The sequence below is a fragment of the Oncorhynchus gorbuscha genome, linkage group LG22 (genome assembly GCF_021184085.1).
Source record: "Oncorhynchus gorbuscha isolate QuinsamMale2020 ecotype Even-year linkage group LG22, OgorEven_v1.0, whole genome shotgun sequence".
NCBI classification, from domain to species: Eukaryota; Metazoa; Chordata; class Actinopteri; order Salmoniformes; family Salmonidae; genus Oncorhynchus; species Oncorhynchus gorbuscha.
Genome location: NC_060194.1, coordinates 33,518,640 through 33,530,397, shown reverse-complemented (window position 1 = coordinate 33,530,397; position 11,758 = coordinate 33,518,640). Strand labels below are relative to the sequence as shown.

At 42.1% G+C, this 11,758-nt stretch overlaps 1 pseudogene; it reads right to left on the bottom strand.

The window, feature by feature from the left end:
* Positions 1-7,779, bottom strand: part of LOC124009421 — a 20,511-nt pseudogene extending 12,732 nt beyond the window's left edge.
* Between the last annotated feature and the right edge of the window lie 3,979 nt (positions 7,780-11,758).

Here is an 11,758-nt window from a genome sequence, read left to right as displayed (position 1 = left end):
TATTACAGCTAAGATTGTGTTGGAGTATATTACAGCTAAGATAGTGTTGGAGTATTTTACAGCTAAGATAGTGTTGGAGTATATTACAGCTAAGATAGTGTTGGAGTATTTTCCAGCTAAGATCGTGTTGAGTATTACAGCTAAGATAGTGTTGGAGTATATTACAGCTAAGATCGTGTTGGAGTATAATACAGCTGATAGTGTTGAGTATTTTACAGCTAAGATAGTGTTGGAGTATATTACAGCTAAGATAGTGTTGGAGTATTTTACAGCTAAGATAGTGTTGGAGTATATTACAGCTAAGATAGTGTTGGAGTATTTTCCAGCTAAGATCGTGTTGAGTATAATACAGCTAAGATAGTGTTGGAGTATTTTACAGCTAAGATAAGATTTTACAGCTAAGATAGTGTTGGAGTATTTTACAGCTAAAAGATAGTGTTGGATATATTACAGCTAAGATAGTGTTGGAGTATTTTACAGCTAAGATAGTGTTGGAGTATATTACAGCTAAGATAGTGTTGCTAAGATAGTGTTATATTACAGCTAAGATTGTGTTGAGTATATTACAGCTAAGATAGTGTTGTATATTACAGCTAAGATAGTGTTTTACAGCTAAGATAGTGTTGAGTATATTACAGCTAAGATAGTGTTGTATTTTACAGCTAAGATAGTGTTGGAGTATATTACAGCTAAGATAGTGTTGGAGTATTTTCCAGCTAAGATAAGATCGTGTTCACAGCTAAGATAGTGTTAATACAGCTAAGATAGTGTTGGAGTATATTACAGCTAAAATAGTGTTGGAGTATATTACAGCTAAGATAGTGTTGGAGTATTTTACAGCTAAGATAGTGTTAAGATAAGTGTTGGAGTATATTACAGCTAAGATAGTGTTGTATTTTACAGAGATATTTTACAGCTAAGATAGTTGTATTTTCCAGCTAAGAGTTGGAGTATTACAGCTAAGATAGTGTTGGTATATTACAGTAAAATTTTCCAGCTAAGATAAGATTTTCAAGATAGTGTTGTATATTACAGCTAAGATAGTGTTGGAGTAATTACAGCTAAGATAGTGTTGAGTATTTTACAGCTAAGATAGTGTATTTTCCAGCTAAGATCGTGTTGAGTATAATACAGCTAAGATAGTGTTGTATTTTACAGCTAAGATAGTGTTGGATTTTACAGCTAAGATAAGATTTTACAGCTGTTGGAGTATTTTACAGCTAAGATAGTGTTGATTTTACAGCTAAGTATTTTACAGCTAAGATAGTGTTGGAGTATTTTCCAGCTAAGATCGTGTTGAGCATAATACAGCTAAGATAGTGCTGGAGTATTTTACAGCTAAGATAGTGTTGAGTATATTACAGCCAAGATAGTGTTGTATTTTACAGCTAAGATAGTGTTGAGTATATTACAGCTAAGATAGTGTTATTTTACAGCTAAGATAGTGTTGGAGTATATTACAGCTAAGATAAGTATTTTCCAGCTAAGATAGTTGGAGTATATTACAGCTAAGATAGTGTTGGAGTATTTTACAGCTAAGATAGTGTTTATTACAGCTAAGATAGTGTTGTATTTTCCAGCTAAGATAGTGTTGGAGTATATTACAGCTAAGATAGTGTTGGAGTATTTTTCCAGCTAAGATCGTGTTGAGCATAATACAGCTAAGATAGTGTTGGAGTATTTTACAGCCAAGATAGTGTTGGAGTATATTACAGCTAAGATAGTGTTGGAGTATTTTACAGCTAAGATAGTGTTGGAGTATATTACAGCTAAGATAGTGTTGGAGTATTTTACAGCTAAGATTGTGTTGGAGTATACAGCTAAGATAGTGTTGGAGCTATATTGTGTTACAGTATTTTTAAGATAGTGTTGGAGTATATTACAGCTAAGATAGTGTTGGAGTATTTTCCAGCTAAGATCGTGTTGGAGTATAATACAGCTAAGATAGTGTTGGAGTATATTACAGCTAAGATAAATTACAGCTAAGATAGTGTTGAGTATTTTACAGCTAAGATAGTGTTGGAGTATATTACAGAGATAGTGTTATTTTACAGCTAAGATAGTGTTGGAGTATATTACAGCTAAGATAGTGTTGTATTTTCCAGCTAAGATAGTGTTGGAGTATAATACAGCTAAGATAGTGTTGGAGTATTTTTACAGCTAAGATAGTGTTGTTGCAAGAGCATATTTTACAGCTAAGATAAGATAGTGTTAGAGTATTTTACAGCTAAGATAGTGTTGGAGTATTTTCCAGCTAAGATCGTGTTGGAGTATAATACAGCTAAGATAGTGTTGTATTTTACAGCTAAGATAGTGTTGAGTATATTACAGCTAAGATAGTGTTGGAGTATATTACAGCTAAGATTGTGTTGAGTATATTACAGCAAGATAAGTATTTTACAGCCAAGATAGTGTTGGAGTATATTACAGCTAAGATAGTGTTTATTTTCCAGCTAAGATAGTGATTGTTGAGTATTTTACAGCTAAGATAGTGTTGGAGTATATTACAGCTAAGATAGTGTTGAGTATTTTCCAGCTAAGATGTTGAGTATATTACAGCTAAGATAGTGTTGGAGTATTTTCCAGCTAAGATCGTGTTGGAGTATAATACAGCTAAGATAGTGTTGGCATATTACAGTATTTTACAGCTAAGATAGTGTTGAGCATAATACAGCTAAGATAGTGTTGGAGTATAATTACAGCTAAGATAGTGTTGAGTATTTTACAGCTAAGATAGTGTTAGAGCATTTTACAGCCAAGATAGTGTTGGAGTATATTACAGCTAAGATAGTGTATTTTACAGCTAAGATAGTGTTGAGTATTACAGCTAAGATACAGTATATTAAGATAGTGTGTTACAGCTAAGATAGTATATTACAGCTAAGATAGTGTTAGATAGTGTATATTACAGCTAAGATAGTGTTGGAGTATATTACAGCTAAGATAGTGTTGGAGTATTTTACAGCTAAGATAGTATATTACAGCTAAGATAGTGTTGGAGTATATTACACAGTGTTGGAGTATTTTACAGCTAAGATAGTGTTGGAGTATATTACAGCTAAGATAGTGTATTTTGAGGAGTATATTATAGTATACAGCTAAGATAGTGTTGGAGTATATTACAGCTAAGATAGTGTTGGATTACAGCTAAGATAGTGTTGAGTATATTACAGCTAAGATAGTGTTGGAGTATATTACAGCTAAGATAGTGTTATAATACAGCTAAGATAGTGTTAGGCACTAAGATAGTGTTAGTATAATATAGTGTTAGTATATTACAGCTAAGATAGTGTTGGAGTATTTTACAGCTAAGATAGTGTTTACAGCTAAGAGTATATTACAGCTAAGATAGTGTTGGAGTATATTACAGCTAAGATAGTGTTGGAGTATATTACAGCTAAGATAGTGTTGGAGTATATTACAGCTAAGATAGTGTTGGAGTATAATACAGCTAAGATAGTGTTGAGTATATTACAGCTGAGATAGTGTTGAGTATATTACAGCTAAGATAGTGTTGGAGTATTTTAAAGTATTTTAAAGAGGTAATAATAGTCTTACGCGTGTATTAAAGAGCTACTCTACAGTAGTTTTATTATAGTGGATACGGAAAGGGGCAACTATAGCATTGTGAGTAAGTCCAGTCCAGCAAGTAGCTCCTCCATCAGGGAATAAATAAAGCATGAGACTCTTTGTGATCCTGTTGGAGGACAGATGTCATGTTAATCTGCCTGATGGAGGCGGGGCTGAACTCTGACCCATTATTATACAGTTTCATAAAGAACTAAATGGATGCTATTTAGAACACACAAGCAATATTTCTACTAATTGAAGTGGCATTCTCTTGTATACTTATTAATACACTATAAATAAATAAATGAATTAATTAAAAACGCACACAAATCTAGTTGTTTCAACTAACTGGTTCTTTTTTTTGTTTACCGAACTTTTCGGTCTAAGTTGAACCTGAATGTTAGGTGGCCCAACATGAGAAAACATACACAAAAATTCGGTCCACTTTAAATTGTCTCATATGTTCATTCAACTAGAAAAATGTAAATCTTTACAAAAACAATATGTGGAACTAGTTACACAGCGCTTTTAACATAGAATGTTTTCAATTGACATATTTGACACACGTTGACATACATGATTACATTTTGGATGTTCATTTATACAGTACTTGACATGACGAATACGAATTACTGTATAAATTAACATGCACAATGTAATCATGTTTGTCAACGTGTGTTAAGTTAAAAGCACTGTGTGTGTAACTACTTCCACATTCTGGCATTTCTGCCAAAATAATCATTTCTAGTTGGATGACGCAAAAACTAAGTTGAATTCAATTTAGTCACGGAACTAAAAATGTTAAATTCTGGTAACACTTTGACCAAAAGCTGAGTAAACAAAAACATTTTGATTTATTTTACAGTTATGACACTGTGATGACCACAAACAAAATACTTTGCTCTGTCTTTCTTTCTAAATTTCTCTCCTCTAACTAACCTTTAAACCTGATGCTACTTTCTGTTGATACAAGAGTAAAATAGCTCCATTTCATCTCCTCCATCTGTCTTTCTCTCCCCCTCTCTCTCATTCTCTTCTCTCACCTTTGAAGAAGACAAACTTCCCCTCGCTGTTTTCGAGACGGCGTCGATCTTGGCGGGCAGGCCTCTCCAGAAGAAGTTGATCTCCATAGGGTAGCCAGGGACCACCGAGTTGTCCTCACTCTCCAGAACCACTGGTCCTACACAAATGTAGACAAAATGATCTCTTTTATCATTTTCATCCCCTTCTCTCTACTGTAGTATTACCTAAACTCTGAAACCTGCTTTGCTGTCTAACACCGGAATGATTGATTCCACTGAAACCCTTCAGCGCTCATCACTACCTCCTCATGCAAACAAACCTTTTTAACACTGTGTTCATGAGATTATATAGGTTAGACAACGATACATCATACAGTATCTGTACATGCCAACCTACCTTGAATACAAAACAGCTCCTGTCTGAGGATGGCCAGGGTGTTGAAGCCTCCGTCACAGATGTTGGGATTGGCGTTGGGGTTGGAGGGTTTTGCGCCCTGAGGAGGCCGGTGGGGCCGGACCTGGCGGGTCGTGCTTACGGGGTTCCGAGGGGGTGGAAGCGTGGGGGAGGGGCCGTGGGTGGGGCTCTGGTGGGCTGGGAGGACCTGTCTGGCGGACCTGGAGATGAATGGGACACATTAGCCTAGCCAGCTAACTAGCTAAGGGCATCACAAAATAACATTATCATTGTAATTATTTTGTCATTGAACATTTTCATTTAACATTATCATTTAACATTTGTTCCTTCAATGAAAACAATCAAACTCGTTTAAAAAAAAACATGTAGACTAGACAAATATTAACATACTACTTGGTTTAGTGTAATGAACAGATATTGAGGGCATGCTTATAATAAAATAAAATGTAGGAAATTCAGTACCATAGATAGACACAGTACCATAGATTTTCTGGATGCCCTGAAGGTCATCGTGAGGTAGTTTAAAGTTCTCTGTGTCCATGTACTGATAGAAGGGAGCCATGATGGCTGTGGGGTCGTTGGGAGTGCTCTAGGCCAAGGGCATGACCCAGCTCATGGACTGCCACCAGGAACAGGTCATTACCTGGGAAGGGCGATAGAGACTATGGATTTGAAACACACACGCACGCACACACCACAGGAGGTTGGTGGCACCTTACATGGTGGAGGACAGGCACGTGGTAATGACTGGAGTGGAATAGGTGGAATGGTATCAAATACATCAAACACAAGGTTAGGAAGAGGTTATTGAGGCTGGGAGATGTCTTCAGGAACCACAGCTTACACCATGCCCAGGGCATTGGAACACTCATCACGTCCTGCTATATTTTCTGGATTTTTGTTCTTCTCATTTTGTCTGTCATAGTTGAAGTGTACCTATGATGAAAATTATAGGCCTCTCGCATCTTTTTAAGTGGGAGAACTTGCACAATTGGTGGCTGACTAAATACTTTTTGCCCCACTGTATATACAGGCTGGCGGCCTAGGAGGGGAGTGTCTATCTAAGTGGCAGTGTTGTGCCGTGCACATATCCATTCTGGCTGCCCTGGATGCGGTTAGTTCTTCCTGACGTGCCTCTGGCTTTGACCCTCTAGATGTGCTGTCCCGCAGGCTTCACTAACAGCAGTCAGAGCAGAGCAGGTCGGCAGCAGGGTAATTAAGGTAAAGTGCTGCCTGACGGTGGGTGGATGGAGGCCAACAGGGCTGAGAGAGGAATCTGATTACCGTCTTCAAGCAGGCTGGATCCACCCTCCACCCTGCCCTGCCCTACAGCTATGGTACAATACACTCCCTCACCATAACACAGTAGAAATGTGAGTGTTTATTCTTGTGGCAGGGATAGGCTCTGCACTATGACCTGGGCCCAGATTCACAAAACACAACTTACTCAAAAAATGTAAGAAGCTTCTGAAGAAAAAAACAAAGTTCAGAAGTACAATTCCTCAACAATATCTTAAGATTTCACGATATTCTTACAAACTTCTCAAATATATTCTTACGAACCTATTTGCCATCTTCTTAAAAATTGTCACATATACTCCCTCTCTGGCCTCTAGGTCATCAGGCTGCTGATTATCCCGCACACCTGTCACCATCTTCAAGCACACCAGCGCCTCATGACACTCTGCACCCAGGTGGTAAGGGTAGGTAACAACACGTCCGCTACGCTGATCCTCAACACAGGGGCCCCTCAGGGATGCATGCTCAGCCCCTCCTGTATTCCCTGTTCACTCATGACTGCATGGCCAGGCACGACTCCCACACCATCATTAAATTTGCAGATGACACAACAGTGGTAGGCCTGATTAGTGACAACTGTGAGACAGCCTATAGGGAGGAGGTCATAGACCTGGCCGTGTGGTGCCAAGACAACAACCTCTCCCTCAACGTGATTAAGACAGGTGATGATTGTGGACTACAAGAAAAAGTGTACCGAGCACCGAGCACATTCTCATCGACGGGGCTGCAGTGGAGCAGGTTGAGAGCTTCAAGTTCCTTGGTGTCCACATCACCAACAAACTAACATGGTCCAAGCACACCATGACAGTCATGAAGCGGGCATGACAAAAACCTATTCCTCCTCAGGAGACTGAAAAGATTTGGCATGGGTCCTCAGATCCTCAAAAGGATCTACAGCTGCACCATCGAGAGCATTCTGAACGGTTGCATCACTGCCTGGTATGGCAACTGGTCGGCCTCGGAACGCAAGGCACTATAGAGGGTAGTGCAAATGTCCCAGTACATCACCGGGGCCAAGCTTCCTGCCACCCAGGACCTCTATACCAGACGGGGTCAGAAGAAGGCCCTAAAAATTGTCAAAGACTCCAGCCACCCTAGTCATACACTGTTCTCTCTGCTACCACACGGCAAGCGGTACCGGAGCCGGATCGCCAGGCTCCCTGCGCCCACCGGCTCCCCTGCCTCAGCCAGATCGCCAGGCTCCTCTGCCTCAGCCAGATTGCCAGGCTCCTCTGCCTCAGTCGGCTCGACAGGTTCCCGTGCCCCAGCTCGACAAATTCCCACACCCCAACCACCCGTGCCCCAGCTGGCTCGACAGGTTCCCGAGCCCCAGCCCTCGTCAAGTTCCAGCGCCCCAGCCGTCTGCGCCCCAGCCGGCTCGTCAGGTTCCTGCTCTTCAGCAGGGGTGACCAGTCCGCTCCTGATCCCTGGGTTCGTTCCCTTTGTCAGCGTCCTGCGGTTGGAGCCGTGCATTGGGGAGGGCGTACTCTTACGTATACTCCCTCTCCGGCCTCTAGGTCATCAGGCTGCTGATTATCCTGCACACCTGTCACAAGCGCCCCAGCGCCTTATGACACTCACTTGATCTCCATCACCTTCTTGATTATCTTCCCTATATCTGTCACTCTCCTTGGTTAGTTCCTCAAGTGTTATTGACTCTGTTTCATGTTGGTGCATTGTTGCGTTTCGTGTTTATTGTTTTGTTTATTTATTAAAACAGTCATATTGTCGGGGCAACCGATTTAGCTTGCTATCTAGTATTTTTTTTGTACAGCGATTATTGTTCTAAAACATGTTTTGGGGTTTAAAATAATCAATACTGAAACTTTCAGATTAAGTTTGTGAGTGACTTAAACATGTTAAATTGCTTTCATTAGCTTATTATCTTATTGCCCTGAGTTTAAGACAAGGGTTTATATATCTTGGAATTAAGAACATTTACAAGAATCTAATTTCTTCTTCACTTTTTGCTTAAGAATAAACATATTATATATGTTCGATTTTTGGGATTGCAATTTCAGAAAATGTCCATAATATATCTGCAGTAATAGTGATACTTACCCACAGCGATTCACATGTACTTTTTCCAAAGCTACATTCATTTGACAATCCTTGAATGATTGTCCCTCTTTATTCAAAGTAAAGGCCTAGTATATGATGGGCCTATTCATATTTGAATTAATATTTTGTTAAAGCCTATACACTATAGAATAGATTCAGATCATTATACAATAACATTTCAATTGATTACAATTATTTCTTAAATTCCCATCAGGCGTTATTGTCTCGGTTTCCATGTTCAGACGCATTCCTTGTTTTTGTAGTGGTACGTGTTTGTTTATATTCAACTCTCAAACTGCTTCCTGACTCCCTGCGTCTACATGACAAAAATAACACCTCACCACATGGAAGCAGCAGTTGATCAGACATCTCCCAGATGGAGATCATGACTAGCTGGCTCAACTGGGGACGGGTATGGAAGAGGTCCTCCGTTCTTCAATGTCTCGGGCGAAGGATTCTCTCCTATGTGTCGACCCAGCGAGCCAGCACCCCTGCCCATCTAGCAGTCCATCCGGGTCAGTGAGGTCCGTTTGTCCCTCCCGGACAAATACGATGGGACTCCATCAAAATGCCCGTGGCTTCTTACTCCAGTGCTCCCTCTATTTCACTCATCAGATGGGAACCCCACCACTGAGAGGTGCAAGGTTGCCATGGTTATTTCCCTGCTGACTGGACGGGCATTGGAGTGGGCTACGGCCATCTGGGGGAGAGAGGAGAAGAGGAGCTGGTTTCATATGAGGTGTTCTTGGCTCTGTTCAGGAGGGTCTTCGACCATCCACTAGAGCGCAGAGATTGAGATGAGCACTTACTCCACCTACGGCAGGAAGGCCAGACAGCTACAGAGTACGTCCTCACCTTCAGGACAGTGGCAGCATCCAACAGATCAAATCAAATCAAATCAAATTTTATTTGTCACATACACATGGTTAGCAGATGTTAATGCGAGTGTAGCGAAATGCTTGTGCTTCTAGTTCCGACAATGCAGTGATAACCAACAAGTAATCTAACTAACAATTCCAAAACTACTGTCTTATACACAGTGTAAGGGGATAAGGAACATGTACATAAGGATATATGAATGAGTGATGGTACAGAGCAGCATACAGTAGATGGTATCGAGTACAGTATATACATATGAGATGAGTGTGTAGACAAAGTAAACAAAGTGGCATAGTTAAAGTGGCTAGTGATACATGTGTTACATAAGGATGCAGTCGATGTTGTAGAGTACAGTATATACATATGCATATGAGATGAATAATGTAGGGTAAAAGTAACATTATATAAGGTAGCATTGTTTAAGTGGCTAGTGATATATTTACATCATTTCCATCAATTCCCATTAAAAATGGCTGGAGTTGGGTCAGTGTCAATGACAGTGTGTTGGCAGCAGCCACTCAATGTTAGTGGTGGCTATTTAACAGTCTGATGGCCTTGAGATAGAAGCTGTTTTTCAGTCTCTCGGTCCCAGCTTTTGATGCACCTGTACTGACCTCGCTTCTGGATGATAGCGGGGTGAACAGGCAGTGGTTCGGTGGTTGATGTCCTTGATGATCTTTATGGCCTTCCTGTAACAACGGGTGGTGTAGGTGTCCTGGAGGGCAGGTAGTTTTGCCCCCGGTGATGCGTTGTGCAGTCCTCACTACCCTCTGGAGAGCCTTACGGTTGAGGGCGGGCAGTTGCCGTACCAGGCGGTGATACAGCCCGCCAGGATGCTCTCGGGTGTGCATCTGTAGAAGTTTGTGAGTGCTTTTGGTGACAAGCCAAATTTTTTCAGCCTCCTGAGGTTGAATAGGCGCTGCTGCGCCTTCTTCACGACGCTGTCAGTGTGAGTGGACCAATTCCAGTTTGTCTGTGATGTGTATGCCGAGGAACTTAAAACTAGCTACCCTCTCCACTACTGTTCCATCGATGTGGATAGGGGGTGTTCCCTCTGCTGTTTCCTGAAGTCCACAATCATCTCCTTAGTTTTGTTGACGTTGAGTGTGAGGTTATTTTCCTGACACCACACTCCAAGGGCCCTCACCTCCTCCTGTAGGCCGTCTCGTCAGTTGTTGGTAATCAAGCCTACCACTGTTGTGTCGTCCGCAAACTTGATGATTGAGTTGGAGCGTGCGTGGCCACGCAGTCGTGGGTGAACAGGGAGTACAGGAGAGGGCTCAGAACGCACCCTTGTGGGGCCCCGTGTTGAGGATCAGCGGGGAGGAGATGTTGTTGCCCTACCCTCACCACCTGGGGCGGCCCGTCAGGAAGTCCAGTACCCAGTTGCACAGGGCGGGGTCGAGACCCAGGGTCTCGAGCTTGATGACGAGCTTGGAGGGTACTATGGTGTTGAATGCCGAGCTGTAGTCGATGAACAGCATTCTCACATAGGTATTCCTCTTGTCCAGGTGGAGTTAGGGCAGTGTGCAGTGTGGTTGAGATTGCATCGTCTGTGGACCTATTTGGGCGGTAAGCAAATCTGGAGTGGGTCTAGGGTGTCAGGTAGGGTGGAGGTGATATGGTCCTTGACTAGTCTCAAAGCACTTCATGATGACCGAAGTGAGTGCTACGGGGCGGTAGTCGTTTAGCTCCAGTTACCTTAGCTTTCTTGGGAACAGGAACAATGGTGGCCTCTTGAAGCATGTGGGAACAGCAGACTGGTATAGGATTGATTGAATATGTCCGTAAACACACCGGCCAGCTGGTCTGTGCATGCTCGGAGGGCGCGGCTGGGGATGCCCGTCTGGGCCTGCAGCCTTGCGAGGTTAACACGTTTAAATGTCTTACTCACCTCGGCTGCAGTGAAGGAGAGACTGGGCATGTTTCCGTTGCAGGCCGTGTCAGTGGCACTGTATTGTCCTCAAAGCGGGCAAAAAGTTATTTAGTCTGCCTGGGAGCAAGACATCCTGGTCCGTGACTGGGCTGGATTTCATCTTGTAGTCCGTGATTGACTGTAGACCCTGCCACATGCCTCTTGTGTCTGAGCCATTGAATTGGAGATTCCACTTTGTCTCTGTACTGACGCTTAGCTTGTTTGATAGCCTTACGGGAGGGAATAGCTGCACTGTTTGTATTCAGTCATGTTGCCAGACACCTTGCCCTGATTAAAAGCAGTGGTTCGCGCTTTCCAGTTTCACGCGAATGCTGCCATCAATCCACGGTTTCTGGTTAGGGAATGTTTTTATCGTTGCTATAGAACGACATCTTCGACGCACGTTCTAATGAACTCGCACCGAATCAGCGTATTCGTCAATATTCCCATCTGACGCAATGAGAAACATGTCCCAGTCACGTGATGGAAGCAGTCTTGGAGTGTAGAGTCAGCTTGTTCTGACCAGCGTTGGACAGACCTCAGCATGGGAGCCTCTTGTTTTAATTTCTGTCTGTAGGCAGGGATCAGCAAAATGGA